At 33.0% G+C, this 21,307-nt stretch overlaps 1 protein-coding gene across 1 annotated transcript in view; it reads right to left on the bottom strand.

Annotated features, from left to right (window-relative positions):
• The window catches only part of LOC114344367 (tyrosine-protein kinase hopscotch), a 50,836-nt gene extending 31,091 nt beyond the window's left edge, over positions 1 to 19,745 (bottom strand). Inside the window, exon 1 of the mRNA XM_028295203.2 lies at positions 19,529 to 19,745. The gene's annotated coding sequence lies outside the window, so the exon portion shown is untranslated. The remainder of the gene's footprint in view (positions 1 to 19,528) is intronic.
• Positions 19,746 to 21,307: the final 1,562 nt, after the last annotated feature.

Here is a 21,307-nt window from a genome sequence, read left to right as displayed (position 1 = left end):
AAAATATAATAATATCAAATATGTTCTATTGGAATCAATGAGCGTTTCGATAGTTCTTTTTAAATTTGACCATTTCAAACACTGTACAGGTTGGGGCGTTGGGGGTACAATGATATAAGTGGGCAATATTTTCTGTACAGTGCTAGGATTGTCAAATTTCGGGATTTGCTCATAACATATAGAGTATGTCCCTGTAAGTTGTATCCATATGGAAAACTTTTTTATTATTAATTTTACCGAAAAAGTTATTCTTCATAAAAAGCTCTGCATAGTCCAAAACCTAAGATTTAACCATCAAATATCAATTTTTTTGATTATTATACGAGGTATGTCAAAAAATTTGAATTTCACTCAAGAGTAAAGTAGCTTTATTTTTCACAGTATTGAAAATTGCTATTATGAAAAGTTGTTTGGAATTAAAAACTATATTCTAATATGCAATTACATCCTTCTAATTGAAAAAATTTTTTTTTGAAAAATTATGGATAACTAACATTATTTTCAGTTATTTCAATTCTGATAACTCTTTTATTATTAATTTTATGAAAAAAAGTGATTCTTAATAAAAAGTTATGGATGGTCTAAAACCTAAAATACAACTATCTTATATCAAATTTTATCAATTTTATACAAGGGATGTCAAAAAAATAAATTTAGATCAAAAGTAAAGTACCTTTATAGTTCAGAATATTTCAATTAAAAGGATGTAATTACATACTGAAACATAGTTTTTAATTCTAAATAACTTTTTATAATAACAATGTTCGATATTGTGAAAAATAAACGTATTTTACTCTTGAGCGAAATTCATATTTTTTGACATACCTCGTATAAAATTGATAAAATTTGACATAAGATGGTTGTATTTTAGGTTAAAGACCAGGCAGAACTTTTTATTAAGAATCACTTTTTTTTCGTAAAATTAATAATAAAAGAGTTATCTGAATTGAAATAACTGAAAATAATGTTAATATTCAAAAAAAATTTTTCAATTAGAAGGATGTAATTGCATACTAGAATATAGTTTTTAATTCCAAACAACTTTTCATAATAGCAATTTTCAATATTGTGAAAAATAAAGCTACATACTTTACTCTTGAGTGAAATTCAAACTTTTTGACATACCTCGTATAATATTCAAAAAATTTAATATTTGATGGTTAAATTTTAGGTTTTGGACCAAGCAGAGCTTTTTATGAAGAATAACTTTTTTTCGTAAAATTAATAATAAAAAAGTTTTCTATATGGATACAACTTACAGGGACATACAGTAGAACCCCGATTATCCGTGCTCGTCGGGACCGAAGGGTGGCACGGATAATTGAAAAGCACGGATAATACGAACATGTATTTCTTATGTATAATACATATACATATACGTATACACATACATAGCACCTACCATAAAAAATAACAGAAAAAAATAAATCTTTCATTATGAGTCTCTCTTTCATCATATAGAGTTTCCGTCAAGTGATTTACGATGACGCTATTTTGATAAAACCTCAAAAACGCAACTTGAGTAATAGAAAATCATAGAACGGATAATCCGCAGCACGGATAATCCGCACCCGGATAATCGGGGTTCTACTGATACTGTATAAAAATTATTTCTTGAACTAGTTTCGTAGTTATGAATTTCCCTGACAAATATACAGTTTTCTAATAAATGTTGTGGAGCTAGCCCATGGATTATTTTGTAAATGAAAGTAAGTGTGTTACATACAATTTGTTAATTCACACTTAGTAAATTAGCTTCTATTCAACATATTTTTATGTTTGTATATATATTTTTATTTAATATACATTGGAAGGCTTTATTTTGTATTACTATTTGAATATTATAAATTTTCAGATATATACAGGGTGTAACAAAAAATACAGGTCATAAATGAAATCACATATTCTGGAACTAAAAATAGTTCGAATGAACCTAACTTACCTTAGTACAAATATGCACATAAAAAAAGTTACAGCCCTTTGAAGTTACAAAATGAAAATTGATTTTTTCGAATATAATATCGAAAACTATTAGAGATTTTTTATTGAAAATGGACATGTGGCATTTTTATGGTAGGAACATCTTAAAGAAAAATTATAGTGAAATTTGTGCACCCCATAAAAATTTTATGGGGATTTTGTTCCCTTAAACCCCCCCAAACTTTTGTGTACGTCTCAATTAAATTAATATTGTGGTACCATTAGTTAAATTCAATATTATTAAAACTTTTTTGCCTCTTAATATTTTTTCGATAAGGCAGTTTTTATCGAGTTGAGGCTTATTTTTCAATATGTTTACATAAAAATTTTATGGGGGTTTTGTTCCTTTAAACCCCCCAAATGTTTGTGCACGTTCCAATTAAAATATTACTGCGGTACCATTAGTTAAACACAGTGTTTTTAAAACTTTGTTGCCTCTTTGTATTTTTTCGAAAAGGCACCTTTTATCGAGATGCGACTTCTTTTTTAATATGGTTCAAAATAGCCCTAAAAATGTAAATCATAAATAAATGTTCATTATTATTACCAAGTCTCCATAATCGTACTTAACCATATTATACAAATATGTGATGGATTTGACAAATATTCGAAATATCTCGATAAAAACTGATTTTTCGAAAAAGTACTAGGAGGCAAAAAGTTTTAAAAACATTGTTTTTAACTAATAGTACTACAATAATAATTTAATTGGAACGTACACAAAAGTTTGGGGGGGTTTAAAGGAACAACACCCTCATAAAATGTTTATGGGGTGTCCAAATTTCACTATAATTTTTTCTTAAGATGCTACCGCCATAAGAATGCCACATGTCCATTTTTAATAAAAAATCTCCAATAGTTTTCGATACATTCGAAAAAATCGATTTTCATTTTGTAACTTTAAAGGGCTGTAACTTTTTTTATGTGCACATTTGTACTAAGGTAAGTTAAGTTCAATCGAATTATTTTTGTTATTTTGTGTATTTTTGTTACACCCTGTATATTATAGTACTGAGGAATAATTAAGGTGCCGTTGAATGATAACCTAACCTATTCTGAACATTAAGTTTACTTTTTTTGCCATTTTATTTTTAATATGTAGCATGATTGCTGAAAGTTAAGTACCTACCTATGGCAAGTATTTAATTTCATCTACCTTATCAATCACCTTATTTGCAAAATAACGTTATCACTATTTTCTATATTTGAATGGTATAAAATCAAAACTCGCTTTCTCCATCCATGGCCGAAATTGTGTTATTTACATTTTCTGAATCTATTTGTTGAACCCTATACGAATCCAGAACTAGTTTGACTCAAAATTAGATTTATCCAATATAAATTCAATGTTAAAAAAAGGCTTTTGAATCAAACCGGTCTTTCTCCTATGACAGTTCTGCGTGAAACCCGTATTTCTCCAGCCGACCAATAGGAGGCGTGTAAAGTGAGTGGAGGGAACTAACACAGATTTAAATCACTCTATTTGTCTGATGCAACGTCAGTGTTTGTTTACTACTTTTATCAGCTATCAACTTTTAATACTAACTATTTGCATAGTTTTTTTCTTTTAAAATAAGTAGTATTACAATGATATTTTTCTTCTATTCGTAATGGATGTTCAAGTGACTCCTGCAGGACCTGGTAAAAAGGCAAGGAAAAGAACACCGATGCAAAATAAATGGGCAAAAACTAAGAAGAAGAAAAACCTGTAAGTTGAGAAAATTACTGATTATAGGCATGATCTTCCAAGAACTATTTTCTACAAAAGTTTGCTTCAAAACTCGCTTTCTCCAAACAAAAATGACAATTATTTAATTATTGACGAAAGTTGGATTTCACTCATTATGTAATATCAATTTCTATGGATAAATTCTACAATATGAAACTTTAATCCATGTGATAACTATAACGGCTTGTTTTTTACAAGTTTTTAGCGATTTGTGACAAACGAAAATTTTGGAGAAAGCGAGTTTTCATTCTATACCCCTCATTTATATGATTGTGTTTGTTTTTTATTAACATAAACCGCCTATTATTACCTAACTACATTTCAAAAAATTTTAATTCACTGGACGGCCTCAGTGCAAAAGGTAACAATTCATTTTTCGGATTTTTTTTATCATGTGATATTCATTGTTTTACCAATGTCTAGCTCTGTGCAAAAAGAAACAAGTCCACTACCACTGAAAAGCTACATTCTTTTACGTGTAGAATGTAACAAGTTAAATATGAAAAATTTAATTTGTGCAAAAGAAAATAAGTGGACTTGTTACCTTCAGGGCAGTATTTGAATTTATCACATAATCACTGCCTGGTTGACTTGTTTCCAATCAGTAAAAGTACATAAAGTCATTTTATAATAAATTTAGTATTTTTGTGCCTTAAAGTTTGAGACCAAATAAGTAGAGAAGAAGTAATAGAAGGAATATCAAATATAAAAATAGACAAAGTAGGAGGAGATGATGAAAAACCGGAAATGGTAAAATACATGCGAGAAGAGGGAATAAACTGGCTATGGACAATATATAAAGAGGCGTGGGAAAAACAAGCAATCCCTAGAGACTGGCAGAATAACATAATTGTACCAATATACAAAAAAGGAGAACATATAAACTGCGAAAACTACAGAGCTATATGTCTGTCATCGGTATGCTTTAAAATGTATACGAAAATAATAGAGAAAAGACTAAGGCAAGAAGTAGAAATGAAATTGGGAGATGAAAAAGCGGCCTTTAGACCAGGAAGACAAACAAATGACAACATATATACCATCAGGAACCTAATCGAAAGATGCTTAGACACGGGGGAAAACTGGTATTAGCATTCATAGACCTAAGAGCAGCGTTTGACACGATAGAAAGACAAATTATAGGGGAATGCTTGAGGGAAATAAATGTACCAAACAGATTGATAAAAATTATAGAAAGTACTTACAAAGAGGTAAAAGGAAGAGTACAAATAGCAGGGAAACGATCAGAAGAATTTAATTGGACTAGAGGTATTAAACAAGGAGATAGTCTCAGCCCTTTGCTATTCATAATCGTAATGAACGAATTAATAAGAAAAACTAGAGCAAGAACCAAGCTACAGACAATAATAGGATACCATAGATTACAACCGGTAACAATAGAGTCCTTAATGTATGCGGACGACATAGTACTAATAGCAGATTCCGAGAACAAAATGCAGAAACTAATGGATATATGGGTAGAGGAAATAGAAGAGCTAAAAATGGAAATAAACGAGGAAAAAGGTAAGATAATGATAATCAACGGCAAAGAAGATAATGAAATAAAGATAAAATGCAAAAACTCAGAACTGGAAATAGTTACAACTTACGAATACCTGGGAAGTATCATTACTAACGACGAAAAAATAGACTGGGAAATAACAAATAGAGCAAAGAAATCAAACAAGTTATACTATTCCTTGGCCCCAATACTGGGGAAAAGAGAACTTGCAAGAGAGACAAAAATAAACATATATAACACAATAGTGATACCGACTGTGCTCTATGCAAGTGAAAACTGGACAATTGTGGAAAAACATAAGAGCAGAATAAATGCAATGGAGATGAGACATTTAAGAAGGATAGTTGGAAAGACAACATGGGATAGATTAAGCAACGAGACTATTAGGAGAATGGCCAACCAAGAACCAATAATGAATAAACTAAAAAAGAGACAAATGAATTGGTATGGGCATTTGATGAGGATGCAACCTAACAGAATTGCGAGAAGAGTCCACGAAGCAAGGAACATTGTAAAAAGAAAAAGAGGCAGACCAAGAAAAAAATGGATACAGCAAATAGTAGAGGTGGGAAAAGTTAAAGGAAAATCACTCGAGGAATTAAAAATAATGGCAGAAAACAGAAAAGAATGAAAGAGATGGGTGAATATAAATTAAAATAGCGATCCCAAATCCGACACCCTGATAGGATACAAGGAAGGGGAGAAAGGGAGAAAGAAAGAAAGAAAGTGCCTTAAAGTTGCTGAAAAAAGATATAGTGCCTGAGTAAGTCTGTGTCAATGGTAACAAGTAAGGAAAATATTGTGCATTTTGTGACAAGTCGAAAAATTTAATTAAATTAAAAGTCCAACTATAAAATTTTTTTAAGTTCAATAAAAACCACTATTTTGTATTGTTTTCTGGAAAAATTTAAAAATTTATTCGAAAAAAAACCCAAGAACCGTTTTTTTCGTTTCCTCAAAACCAGGAAATTTGACTTGTTACCTTTTGCACTGAGACCGTCCTTATGCTCGGTTTCACAAAGTAAAGTTACCTTGTGGTTAAGAGATAACCAGTGGTTACCCTGAAATATGCGTTTCGCAATATAAGGTCAACAGCTGGGTTGTAGTTGTGGTTAACTGACAAAGTTTTTAACCCAAAGTTGGAGTGATGGTAATTAGATCTTGACTACAGGATATATCCTAATCTAACTTCGAATTTCGTTTTGTTGACAGAGTGTATACACGTAAATTATTAATTAATCAGATATGAATTTATATTATGGAAATGCGTTTATCATTTCAGCGGCCAGTAATTTTTCGATTATTAAATGATAACCCGGTCTATATAGACATTTGAAATAACAAAAATTGCCGGAGAGCCAAATTTTGGTGGGAAGCTAGGGTATACCATAATAGACTAAGAGCCGCTATAGGTGAAATTTCTTAATCATTTTAGGCACGATGGGACCCTATAACTTAAATAGTAGAACCTAAAAGAAAACGTTTGAACACTGTGCCGTCACTTTTCAGTGGCACATGCGTCGACAGTGGCGCATTAAACTTTCCACTTATGGACGGGATAAATAAATTAAAAATTAACAGAACTTACTAACAGAATTAAATTTTTTTTATTTTTTTAAGTTCTATGTGATTAACACATAGGATTCATCGTGATTTTAACCCACCACCCCCTTCTTCCTGCCCCCACCATCAAAAACTTTATTTTTCGTTTTTATTTTTTTTTTTTTGGTGGGATGCAATCAATTTTAAAATTTCAAAAAATTCACACGCATAGTTGAGGCTTTTATAAAACATGCCTATTTTTTATAGACCCATAGGTAGAGTGTACATAACCTCAAAAAATTAAAAGAAATTTTTTTTTTTTCAAAAAAGCGTATAACTTTTTTTGAGGAATAGCTTCAGGTCTAATTTTTTCTTAATCTTGTGTGTTTTATCAAACACTATATTTTTAATTTTTTTCAGATTTTTCCGTAAGTCTCCCCACCTTCAAAAATCCGAAAAACTGTTTTTTGAGGGGTTTTGGGGGATTTTCCCTATTTTATAGACTTCATAATATATCAAATCAATTTTGTTTTTATAGGTTATACGTAACTTGAAGTAACTGAGTTCTTTAGAATATTTAAAAATCAGAAAAACACGTTCAAACCCCCCAAAACCCCCTTAAAAAACAGTTTTTTGGATTTTTGAAGGTGACTAACGTTACAGAAAAATCTGAAAAAAATCAGGAATATAGTGTTTGATAAAATACACAAGATTAAGAAAAAATTAGATCTGCAGCTATCCCCAAAAAAAAGTTATATACTTTTTTTCAAAAAAAAAATAAAAATTTTTTGAGGTTATGTACATTCAACCTACAGGTCTATAAAAAATAGACGTGTTTTATAAAAGCCTTAACTATGCGTGTAAATTTTTTGAAATTTTAAAATTGATTGCATCCCACCAAAAAAAAAATAAAATCGAAAAATAAAGTTTTTGATGGTGGGGGCAGGGAGAAGGGGGTGGTGGGTTAAAATTACGATGAATCTTATGTCTTAATCACATAAATTTTTAAAAAATGAAAAAAATTAAATTCTGGTAATGAGGGAGGGTATTTTTTAATTTATGTAGCCCGTCCATAAGTGGAAAGTTTGATGCGCCACTGTAGACGCATGTGCCACTGAAAAGTGACGGCACAGTGTTCAAACGTTTTCTTTTAGGTTCTACTATTTAAGTTATAGGGTCCCGTCGTGCCTAAAATGATTAAGAATTTTCACCTATAGCGGCTCTTTGTCTATAACAAATAAAAGTTTTTAAAGTCCCCATCGATCCCATGTGTGCAACAAAAGTTATTCGGGGTCAAAGGTCAAAATTTGAGATTTTTGGATTGTTTTCGAAAACGGTAAGTTTCATCAAAAAAGAACCTTAAATCAAAGTTGTAGATCTTAAAATTCTCTACAAAAATACTCCTTACTATTTTTTTTTCCTAAGAGTTGTCATTCCTGAGATATCGCGATTCTAAGAGTCACATTATACATGATATGCACACGTTTCCACACCACCTGTAAGGAAGTGTACTCGGCGCGTTTTTTTTACCGTGGTTTCCCCTGTAGGCCTACTCCACTAACTGTTTTGACAATTTTAGGATAATTTAAGGAAACAATATCGGTCGAGTTCTAGATATTACCTTATTATTGATATTGATTATTGATATTGCTATTGATTATTAGGTTAACTATTGTTTTGATTTATTTAGATATTTTAATCAGAGTCATATTCTTGAAAGTCTACTTCAACAGTCAAGTCTTCTTCGATTTCATCTTCTTCCTCTTCCTCTTGCTGGATGTTCAAAAATTGTTCAAATGTGACTGAGTCATTGGTCTCTTCATTAAAATCACAGGAGTCTTTCTCTGTTGTACTAAACTGGACATTTGAGCAAGACTGACCTTGGCAGTTGGTACACGCTAGAGAACACAGCAACCCGACTTTTTTACATCCACATTTGGCACTACAACCTTTTTTGCAATTACAAAAAAAAGTGTTAATGAGTTTTCTGGAGCAGGTTACTGGACCTATTAATTTCCAACCCCAGTCTTCTGGATTCAGTTCATTGCCTAGCCATGTTTGAACTTGATAATATGTATATTCGATACAAATGTTGAAAAGCAGATGCTGATGTTGGAGGAAGACATGATAGTTGTACTTGTTTCTTGTTTCGCGTATTTTTTTACAAAAGTTAAGTATCGGTATTTATCAAGACAACTAATTTTTTTTGGAGCTCCATAAACCGCAAGAAGAAAGCGAATTCCTTTCGTAATTATTGTTTGCGGTGTGAAATCAAGTTCTGTAAAAACTTTACAGCAGTCAGTCAAATCTTTTTTTTTTCGAATAATTTAAGTACTGACGTTTTGCCCCTTCTGTACATTGCTGACGTAGTATCGCAGCCGGTTATCGCATGTAAAAATAAAATGTACTTTTGGTATTTGGGATAAGCCGATAAACTTTTCGAAGAATATATCTCTGTTCGCTGTTGAGCCCTTCCAGGTTTCAGAAAATAAATAACTTTATCTACTGGAGTCCTTGCAGTAAGCAGTACTAACAAATCAACATCTTCACCAACTACAATTGTTGTGTTTGTTACCTTAAATTTTTCAATTGCTGTCTCAATTATAAGGACATATGCGTCATTTTTAGCTTGTTTCACTTCAATATTCGCAGCTGTTAATTTGTCAGTTAACATGGAAATGAAACGAGATTTATTATTAATCTTAGCGAAAAATTGTTGTTGATTCGCTGGAACTGTTATATTTTCATCAAAGATAATCTCGGAACCCGATGATGTTTTTGTAGTTCGACGACGTTGTTCTGCAGCTTTAATATTCTTTGTCGAGTCACTGTAGCCGTCAAATAGCACTGTCACTGTAAGCCCGTAATGTCTGCTAAATGGTAGACGCTTTTAATAAGTAGTTCACTTGAACTGAACCTTTAGTACTAAAAGAAACAGATAATATGAACAAGACCTACGGACAATAATGTAGCCATTGTTTACAATAGACAATCTGTTCTTTTTTAAACAATGGTATAGCCAAATGTTTTTCAAGGCCACGTGGATAGAGGAAATTCAGTTTGGGACTGATTATCTTTTGAAGAAATATTTTCAGATATATTATATAAAAGAGACACAAATAGGCATTTATACTTGTCTTAAGTGCCACATTATGTATATACGTGGCTTATATGTGCATATAATTAATGTATCAAGTAACTTTTAAAATCGCGATATCTCAGGAATGGTAACTCTTAGGAAAAAAATTTTAAGGACTATTTTTGTAGAGAATGTTAAGATCTACAACTTTGGTTTGATGTTTTTTTTTATAAAACTTACCGTTTTCGAGAAAATCCAAAAAATCTCAAATTTTGACCTTTGACCTCGAATAACTTTAGTTGCACACATGGGATCGATGGGATCGATGGGGACTTTTAAAACTTTATTTGTTATGGTAAACTCTAGCTCTCCACCAAAATTTGGCTCTCCGGCAATTTTTGTTATTTGCCAACTAATTTGATGTCTAAGTTGACCGGATTATGATTTGCTTCCTGGGGTAATTATTAATACACAGATATTACACAGATATGTATTCTCTTTTTGCTACATATTTTTGTATTAACAATTTAATTTTATCAGGAAAACTCCTATAGATAGAGAAGGTACAATATTTACAAAGATCAATCAAGTCATAGATTACACAGATGATATTATAAACATAATTAGCTGGACATAAAAAGACCTAGAAAAGATTTATACATATTTTAAAAAGGCGGCACATACTATGCGTCTAGAAGTTAATGTCTCAAAGACAAAGTACATGAAAACAACTCAGGAAAAAGTACAAACGAAAGGCACTCATATATCTTTGAGCGGGCAGAAATTTGAAAGAGTAGACCATTTCAAATATTTGGGATCAATAGTTACAGAAGGAAATAAAAACAGTGATGAGGTAACAGCGAGAATTTCACTTGAAAAAGAATGCTTCTACAGCCTACAGAATATCATAAAGTCAAAATCGGTATATTAATTCAAAAGTAAAAATATACACAACAGTTATGAGACCTGTAGCAATGGATGCATCGGAAATATGGACTTTGACTACTAAACAAGAGGAACAGTTTCTTAGATATGAAAGAAAAATTTTAAGGAAAATATATGGTCCTATACAGACGAATGGGGTGTATAAGAATGAACCATGACATAAATATAATTTTTAATAGATCAACAATCATAAAAGAAATTCGAAGTAAACCACTGAGTTGGTTGGGACACGTAGAAAAGATGGATAAGAAGAATACAAAAAAGTAGTAAGTAGGCCTAGAAAGAGATGAATTGATGGTATTAACCAAGATTTGAGATACCTAGGAATACAAGAATGAAAAACAAGCAAAGGAAAGGAAAACATGGTCAACTATAGTCAAGTAAGCAAAACACACATAACATCGAAAATATCTCCTCAAAAAAGACAAACAAGAAAGTAATATTTTAGATATAACGTTTAGAACTTTTGCGGAATTATGCCTGTGGTTGGTCTCCTCACCATGTAAAACTTTATGAGCCTAGAAACCCCAATGGGCGACCATGACACTCCATGGGCTGTCAATGGTCACAGATGATGATGAAGTAGATAAAGTGTTAAATCAATTTTACATGTCATGGCTCTATGATAATGACAGATATTTAGATAGCCATTATTACCATGTGATCCACATAGAAAATGTTAAAAAGTTTATGCATCAGGACACATAGAAAACCAATAGATAAAATGTAATTTTGACAAATCTCTTTCTATCATACTTGGAAGTTTTCATAGAGAAACAAACAAAGATAACTTATTGATAAAATTCTACATACAGTAATACCCCGCACTTATGCGATAGGTGGGACCAAGCGATAACCGCGTAAGTCAAATTCGTGTAAGTCGGGGTGCAATTTCGCATATGTATGTATATAACATGCCAATTAATCATGCACAACATGTCCAAGCAGGAGTTACCTACGCCCAAATCGTTAATAACTCACAACAAATTATGAACAGTAATACAAATCAAACAGAAGTAACTACTACCAATACTCCCGCCTCAAATGACATGGCTGAACTAAAGAATATCTTAAAAGTCCTGATGGAACAAATGGGTACACTGTTAAATCTTCTCACCACCGTCGTCACTAAATTAACAAAATGATCAAATTCTTAAAAATAGCTATTTGGAATGCCAACGGGCTAACAAATCATGCTCAAGAGGTTAAAGCTTTTATACTAATAAACAACATCGACATAATGTTAATATCTGAAACACACTTTACAAACAGAAGCTATCTGAGAATTCCCAACTATGCAATATATAACACCAAACATCCAGATGGCACTGCACATGGAGAAACTGCAATCATAATTAAGTCATCGATAAAACACCACGAGTTTAATAAGTTTAAAAGAGACTATATTATACAAGCAACAAGTATTAGCATAGAAGACTGGAACGGTCCCTTAACAGTAACTGCAGTATATAGTCCACCACGACATACTATAGCCAAAAATCAATACCAAGAATTCTTCAACACACTTGGAAACAGGTTTCTAGCAGGCGGCGATTATAACGCAAAACACACTCACTGGGGATCCAGGCTAATAACCCCGAAAGGTAGGCAATTATACATGGCAATGGAAACCAACAACCTTAAATACATATCTACTGGCGAACCCACATATTGGCCCACAGACACAAACAAAATTCCAGATTTGGTTGATTTCTGTGTGACGAAAGGAATGCCACTTGAATCCCAGACAGCACAATCTTGTTTCGATCTTTCATCCGACCACTCTGCTGTCTTGGTCATGATATCCACGAATATCCTCGAAACAGAACGTCCACCATATCTAAGTAGTAAATATACCAATTGGATTAAATTCCGGGCTATCCTTGATGAGAGATTGGATCTAAACATCCCACTAAAATAGGATGGCGAAATTGACGAAGCAGTAAATCAATTAAGTAAGATAATTCAGGAAGCTGGCTGGCAGTCAACGCCTACACAACCAAGAACAATCATACACAAAGATTTACCCAACGAAATAAAAGAAAAAATCGTAGAAAAAAGAAGACTAAGAAAAGTATGGCAAAGAATCCGCGCACCCCAGGATAAAAATAGATTAAACCAAGCTACAGCGCGACTAAAAACTTTGTTAAACAACAATAAAAACAACGACATAAAACGATATCTACAAAATCTATCTGCCACGGAAACCTCCGAATACTCGCTATGGAAGGCAACACGAAAGATTAACAGACCACAACTCTCTAATCCGCCTATCTGGGCCAGTAACGGACGATGGGCTAAAAGTAACAACGAAAAAGCCACAATCTTTGCCAAATACCTGGAGGAAGTGTTCCAACCACATGCCCAAAACAACAACTCTGATGCAGAAGATAATATTCAATTGTATTTAGAATATCCATACCAACTAGAAGCACCGTTGGAGAAATTCACAGCCAAACAAGTTTTCAACAAAATCCAAACAGATATGAATCCGAAAAAGTCCCCAGGGTTCGACTTAATCACTGCAAGAATTTTACAAGAACTTTATATATTTCTATTTTCAGCATTTACCTAAACATTTTCACGCAATTTAGACTTTCTATTTTATCACTAAAAATAGAGAAGAAAAAACAACTTCACTTACAACGCCTACAAAATCAGGAAAACATTGAGATTCAACAACAATACAGAGAAAATAGAGAAGTAAAAAGAGAAGTGATTAAAAAAAACGCAACCTGGATCAAAAAATGTGAATACATAGAGCAACAATTAGGAGGAACTAGAAGTTCAGAAGCATGGAAGATGATAAAGAATGTCAGAACATCACAAAAAGGTGGGCACACAATTAAGAATATATCTGATGCCGAGTGGGAACAACATTTTAAGAAATTATTAGATTTTATGTAACAATACGAATATAAATTCGAATTTACAACAAATTTTTATTTTATAGTATTTTTATTTACTTGTTATGTTAGAAATATTATTTTTAACAATTATTAATGCTAATTGGTTCTCACCAAAGCCAAAAATTCCACAAAAAAAAAGAAGAAGAAAAAACATTAAAAAAAATAAACCTACACATTACTACACCCTTCCTCAAGGCACTTAACAGTGGAAAATTATGTTACAAAATTTTTCATGGAGTTATAACGAAAAAGGGTAAAATGTTAGATTTTTCCTAACAGGGTTAAAACGACTGCTCCAGGGTTAAAACTATGAAATCCCGGAAAGCTCCCGGAGCTGGAGGAATTTATCCTGAATTAATAAAATATGGACCATCCAAACTATGGGATATGCTTAAAAAACCTTTCGAAAGTACTAAATGAATGGCTAACATCACATATTACTCCCATACATAAGAAGGGACCTAAAAACAACCCCAAAAACTATAGGGGAATCGCAGTCATCAGCACCATTGGAAGATTATACTCCAGGATATTAAGAAATGAAATAGAACAAGTAATTCAAGGAAAGCAAGCTGAAGAACAAGCTGGTTTTCGTGCGGGACTTTCAACAGTAGACAATCTCTTCACTTTAAAAATAGCACTAGAAAAAAGAATACAGAGAAATCAGGAAACGCACTTTACTCGTATCGACCTAGAAAAAGCCTATGATAGTGTCGCCAAAATAGAACTATAAAATTCAATGAAAGACATCGGTATCGATGGAAAACTCATACAAGCAAGTAAAATGTTATATGAGACCACTAACACCAGAATCAAAAACGGCAAAAATTTCACTGAGGCATTTAATACTTCAAAAATCCTCCAATAAGGATGTTGTCTATCTCCCACTTTCTTTAAAATATACCTTGACCAATCCTTACACAGGTGGACAAAAGCAGTAAAACCTATGGGACTGAAAGTAGGAGACGACTCCCTATTTACATTATACTTTGCGGACGACCAAGTTGTTATAGCCCAAGATCAAGATGACTTAAGCTATATGATATGGAAGCTAAATAAACATTACCAGCAGGCAGGATTAGTAATAAATATGGATAAAGTCAGAATACTTCATAGTGGGAAACGAAGACATTGAAAACCTACCATTGGAACAAGGACATATTGTTGGTGTGAAAAAATGCAAATATTAGGGAGCTATAGTTAACAAACGAGGAAATAGTGAAGATGAAATACAACACAGGATCAATAAAGGTAGAAGCATCACTAGATCCCTCAATTCAATTTTATGGAACAAAGATATCAGGAAGGAAACAAAGAGAAGAATATATGAAAGTATAATGAAGAGCGCTACAATCTATGGTGCAGAAGTTTGGGACATAAGTGCAAGAAATAAAAAGAAGCTACTTAGTACAGAAATGGACTTTTTGAGAAGTTGTCAGGTTTCGAGATTAGAACATTTATTTATTTATCAACGGGCAATCACCCAATTAAAATACAGTATAAACATTAATCACAGGAGATTTATAACCTAACCTAAAGTAAATTTAAAAACTTTAATCATACAAACTAGGAACATTAAATAAATAACAAACATTAACAAAAAATGTACAAAACACAAGGATATCAAGTTATCAGGCACAGTTTTTAAGCTGAGCTTTAAATTTATTTGGAAAACTGTAACAATCTAAACCTTCCGAATATTGGTTAGCAAATCTAGGTGTTCTGGACATGAAGGAGTTGTGTCCGTAGTTAGTGCGATGCGGTCTAATGTAAAAAGGTTGAATTAGCCTCGTTTGTCTACTGGGAACATGGAGGCTAATTTTCTCCAATAGTTGAGGACTAAAATTATTGGAGTGTAGTATATTATAAAACATTGTGAGATCCTTATGCATGCGTCGGATTTGGAGAGAGGTTATGTTGAGTGACTTTTCTATATTAGAATAGTTAATTTCATCAACCCTCTGATTTTGTTTAAATGCAACAAATCTTAAGAACTTGTGCTGAACTCTCTCAATAGCTAGAATATGGGTGTTATAGTGTGGAGACCAAACACATGAACAGTAATCTAGGTGAGGTCTCACAAGTGAACAATACAATACTTTTATGGATGGGATATTTAGAAAGTCTTTTGCACAACGTTTGATAAACCCTAAAAGTTGAAATGATTTTGAGACAATAGATGAGATATGGGGGATGTAGGATAAGCTGGAATCGAGCACAACACCTAGGTCTTTTATCTGAGATACAGAGTCTAAAAGACAATCCTTAATAGTATAGATATGATTTGCAGGAGTTCTGTTTCGACCAAAAACCATTAAGTGACACTTTTTAACATTAAGTTCCATTCCGTTGTTATCACACCAATAGCTCAACCGATCCAAGTCAGATTGTAATTTTTGACAGTCACCATCATTCTCGATTTTCAAATATAATTTTAAATCGTCAGCAAACATTAGGAAAAAAGCAAAGTGGAAACAGGAGGCAATATCATTAACATAGATATTGAATAGAAGGGGTCCAAGGTGTGACCCTTGTGGCACTCCCGAAGGTACCTTAATTTCAAACGATTGAAAACCCTGAACACGCACTAATTGTATTCTTTCAGATAGGTAGGATAACAACCATTCTAAAAGTTCACCCTGGATACCCAGACCTCTCAACTTATTGATTAAAATCTTGTGATTTACCCGGTCAAACGCCTTTGTAAAGTCTGTGTATACAGCATGAACCTGGAAGCCACCTTCAAGAGATTCCACAAGGAAGTCGGTAAATGACAATAAATTAAGTTCAGTGGAGCGGCTAGAGAGAAATCCAAATTGCTGGTTGATAAAACAGCATTTTAAACTTGCTGACAAATAGTCACAAACAAGACTCTCAAAAACTTTGGGAATACAACTCAGAATGCTAATCGGACGATAATTGTTCACTTGAGACTTATCTCCAGATTTTAGTATTGGGGTAATAAAGCTAGTTTTCCAGTAGTCTGGGAACATCCCGGTCTTTAATGACAGGTTAAAAATGTGAAAAAGAGGTCTCGAAAGTAAAAAGCTTAAGTGTTTAAGAAAAGAAGGTGGAAGACCATCTGGACCTGGCCCCTTGTTGCTATCCAAAATGGAAAGTTTTTCATATATAGAAGAAATGACAAATTGAGATATAGTAAATTGTGATAAGTTGATGTCACCAGAATCTAAAATATTATCCTGCAAATCACAATCTCTATCACTATAAGTTTTTGAAAAGTATTCAGCAAACAAATTAACAATTTCTGTACCACTAGAACCAGTGATATTATTATAGTGTACAACTGATGGTATATTAGGTTTGCTATTTTTATTACTAACAAATTTCCAAAAATTTCTAATATTATCCCTGAGAGATGATTCAGTTAATGCAATGTAATCACGATAACATTGTTGTTTTAAGCGTTTACATTGAGCCCTTAATGCAGAAAACTCATTAAAGAGAGTGGGGGATTTAGTTCTTAGATATTCTTTGTGAACTTTCTTTTTCTGAATAATCGTAACGTTGAGATCAGGAGAAAACCACACCGGAAATTTCTTTGCTGAATACTTTTTAACAGGAACATAAAGATCAATTGTTAAGTATATAATATCGTAAAAAATACTGATCATGTCATCAAGAGACTTATTTTTAAACAAATTATCCCAATTAAATTGAGAAAGAAAACTTGTAACATCTAGGACGTTCATCGCATGGAAATCTCTATAAAAAGCATCACCAGTCAGTCCAGGGTTGTTAACACATGATTCACACTTAAATTCAAAAGATATAGGTGGATGATGAATATCCAAAGGAAGTAGGACTATCTCTGCTGTTGATATCTTAGCTTCGCCATCGTCCATGAAAATCAGATCCAGCAAATTGTTGTGTGCATTTTTAATGGAGTTGACTTGATAAAGGTTATGGTATGAACATGAAGCTGAGAGAATCTGTATGGATTCAACTTCACGAGGTGAAGCTCCTATCAAAGGGGTACCCACTGAAGACATTCCATCCTTGGACCAGTTACAGTAAGGAAGGTTAAAGTCCCCCAGGGATACAAAGCTTGTGATCCGGATTTTCATCCGATAGTTTCTCCACATTCTCCGTAAACTCCCAATATTTCTCTGGTTCACTTCGTGGTGGGAAATAAGCAGTAGCAATGATGATCTTATTGCTTCCAACTTCAATTTTAACAAACAAATGTTCAACACTGTTACTTGCTAACAAAACTGTGCTAGATATTGTTTTACGGACAGCTATAAGCACCCCACCTCCACGAGAAAAAATGCTTGTTGATAAAGATCTATCCTTTCGGTGGATGTTATAGTCGAACATTTGTAGTTCAGAATTGTTAATGTCACTAGTCAACCAAGTTTCATTTAGCACTATAATGTCATATTGTGAGTATGATATATTCTCATAGAGTAGATTAAGTTTTGTTCGCAGACCTCTGACGTTCTGAAAATAAACAGGTATTGACGAAGTGGCTTGAACTTTTAATTCTGTTGATTTTCTATGTTTTTTGTGAGCAATTTTGGTATACCATTTACATATTTTAGAATGAGATTTGATTCACCATTACGCTGCCTTTCTTTAAGTTCTGTTTTCAGAGAATTAACCTCTGCACGTTGTTCGTTAGTTAAGTCAGCCTCAATAAACACTTTTAAGCTTCTATCGAGTCTTCTTTTGTTCCTCAAGATTGAACGAACAATCTCAGGAGACTCAAGGGTCAGGCGTAATGATTGATGTCCATTTTTATTGCGTTTCCCAATTCTGGCTGAGCTCAGTATGTTGACTGGGGAGTCTGACAGACCCAAGAGGATGTCGTTGGCTCTAGATAAGTCGTCTTCCTCATTGTTTTGGATTAAATTAAACATCATTAAGTTACATGCTCTCTTTTGCCTCTCAGACACTTCAAACATCACATTATGTACCACTGGTGCAGTATTCCCGGAGCCACCCTGTGTAGACGATGAGGTGGTGGAACTTTTAATAATGGAAAGATCCCTTTTAATATCAACAAGACATGATGAAAACTTTCTTTGTTGGCTTTCTTTGACTGAGACTTTCTTTGTTGGAAACGTTAAAACTTATATGCTCTATCTCTGTAGCTGTAGCGCAACATGTTAGAAATGAGACAATTAGAGAATGTATGAAGGCGGAAAAAACTATAATAGATGATATTGAAAAGAGACAGCTGACATGGTTCGGTCACGTTAAAAGAATGAATGAGACTCGCTGGCCGAGAAAAATATTAGAGTGGGTCCCACCGGAGAGAAGAAAAGGAGGATGACCACAGAGAAGCTGGAGGGACAATATTCAGGAGGCAATGGATTCGAGGCAATTAGATGAAGATATGTGTTATGATAGAAAAAATTGGAAGCTGGGTATGGAGAGGCAGTGACAACCGTAGAAATCCATTATATATATCTAGTTAAAGGTATACTTATTGATTATACTTATCTAAAATGGGAGGAAGAATCCAATAGAATTTACTTCTAACATCTTATTTTTAAATGTTTAAAAATATTAATATATTTCTATTTTCAGCATTTAAACATTTTCACGCAATTTAGACTTCCTATTTTATCTAGATTATATTTAAAAAAACAGATTAATTAGCCAAAATAAACTAATGGTAGAACAACACTGTCTTTTCAGGGGTGTCAAACATTTATTCTATTTTATGGCAGATAGGTGTTATTACTATTAAAATATAATAAATATAGTTTTGCTTAGTAAATTTTATGAAAAATTGGCTGTAGTAGAGGATAATAAATAGTTTAAGATTAACAGTGAGGATAAATATTTAATCTTACTTGTGAAAAAGTCCTTAGTTTCCATAAAGTATTCCCAGTAGACATAATATTTTCACATTTTCTTTATAAGCTGACCTTATTTCTTTTAGAAAGCGGATATAGTTATAATAAGGCTAAAAGGGGTTTTCAATTTCACTATAAAACTAATTTTATCCAATCTAAATATTATTATTTTTTACTAAATAACTTTATCATATTTTGATATTTGACATTTTAGAAAATTGTAGAGGGAGAATATCATAAATCGATCGTTGTAACTACGACTACGTTATTTTATGTCGTTCTATACAAGAACTGTGTGTTTCTTTGTTGGAAACGTTAAAACTTATATGCTCTATCTCTGTAGCTGTAGCGCAATATTCTGTAACACAAGATGATTATCCAACTTATGAAAAATAAACCTCTTTTTAATGGCCCTTCTACAGGGCCGGTTCTAAGGTTTTGAGCGCCCCGGGCAAAACCGAATTTGGTGCCCTTTCATACTAATATACAAATTTACTGCAAATATAAAAAATAGTAAAAAAGGCAAAAAATTTAAATTTCATTATAAAGAACTATGTAAAAATATATTTATTCAAGAAGTGGTACAATAGTTATTGTTTATAAATAATAACTACTGTACTATTTCTTAAATAAGTATACATTTTACATAATATATTTTATATATATGCAACATATCAGAGGTGTAACCAGGATGATCCTAAGGGGGGGGTTACATCTACTTGAAGGTCTCTGTGGGTATGGAATAATAATGGTGTTAAGCGTATAGAGCTCAAGGTACATCCAAAAGGGGGGGTTATAACCCCCAAAACCACCCCCTGGTTACGCCTATGCAACATATGGCATGAGCATAACGAGCGCATTTGAAGTTCAAACGACGAAGGAGCGAAGCAAAAGATAAAGATAAATGCATATTGTCAACAAACAGAAAAAAAATGTGTATAAACGTTGTGCAATACCAAAAACGATGTTGATTGTGCGCACTGCATGCGCACAATCTGCATCTCCAATGAGGGAGTGGCATCCACATGGTATAAAAAAAAGCATGAGGATATTCCTTGCAAACACGAACTTGTACACCTCTATTTTTTCCCTTCATGTTACAGCCGTTGTCATATCCTTGGCATCTACAATCATGTAAATTCAATTGAAAATCTTTGATTAATAATTGTTTTTTATATAATGAGTAGGCCTCTGTGACTCGATACCTAGAACCAAGGCTATGGGAAGCAATAGAAGAAAGACATCGAAGTATCTCTTCGAAAATTGAACTTCTATAAAAAGAAGTATCCTGACTTAAGGGTGTGAAAATTGTATAATAAATAAGAAAACCAAAAACACAATAAGAGTAATAGAGATGGAATTCCTAAGGCGAAGCTGCAGAGCAACAAAAAGAGATCAAAGGGATTAAGAAAATAATGGGGATGAACTCAGATATAATAGACTATGACTAGATCATATAATAGAAGCAATTAACCTGGGTATTGGCACTGAGAAGAGCAAACAAAAAACGTTGGATAAACAGAATAACAGAGCGGAGCCTGATAGGAAGACGAAAGAGAGGCAGACCCCGAAGATCTTTCTGAGATGAAGTGGACGAAGCAATGGAAAGAAGAAATCTGAGGGAAGGGGACTGGCAAAACAGAAAGAACTGGAGAAAACGGTTGAGTAAAGGAATATACTGAAAACTGTGGAAATCCTTAGAAAGGATGCAGGCTGTTTCTAAATAAGTGCGACAAACTTTAATGAGTAACTCTACATGAAAAAATAATGATACAT

This window comes from Diabrotica virgifera, chromosome 10, assembly GCF_917563875.1.
Source record: "Diabrotica virgifera virgifera chromosome 10, PGI_DIABVI_V3a".
Lineage (NCBI taxonomy): Eukaryota > Metazoa > Arthropoda > Insecta > Coleoptera > Chrysomelidae > Diabrotica > Diabrotica virgifera.
The sequence above is the reverse complement of the archived record's forward strand: the minus strand, read 5'-3'. Positions and strand labels throughout refer to the sequence as shown.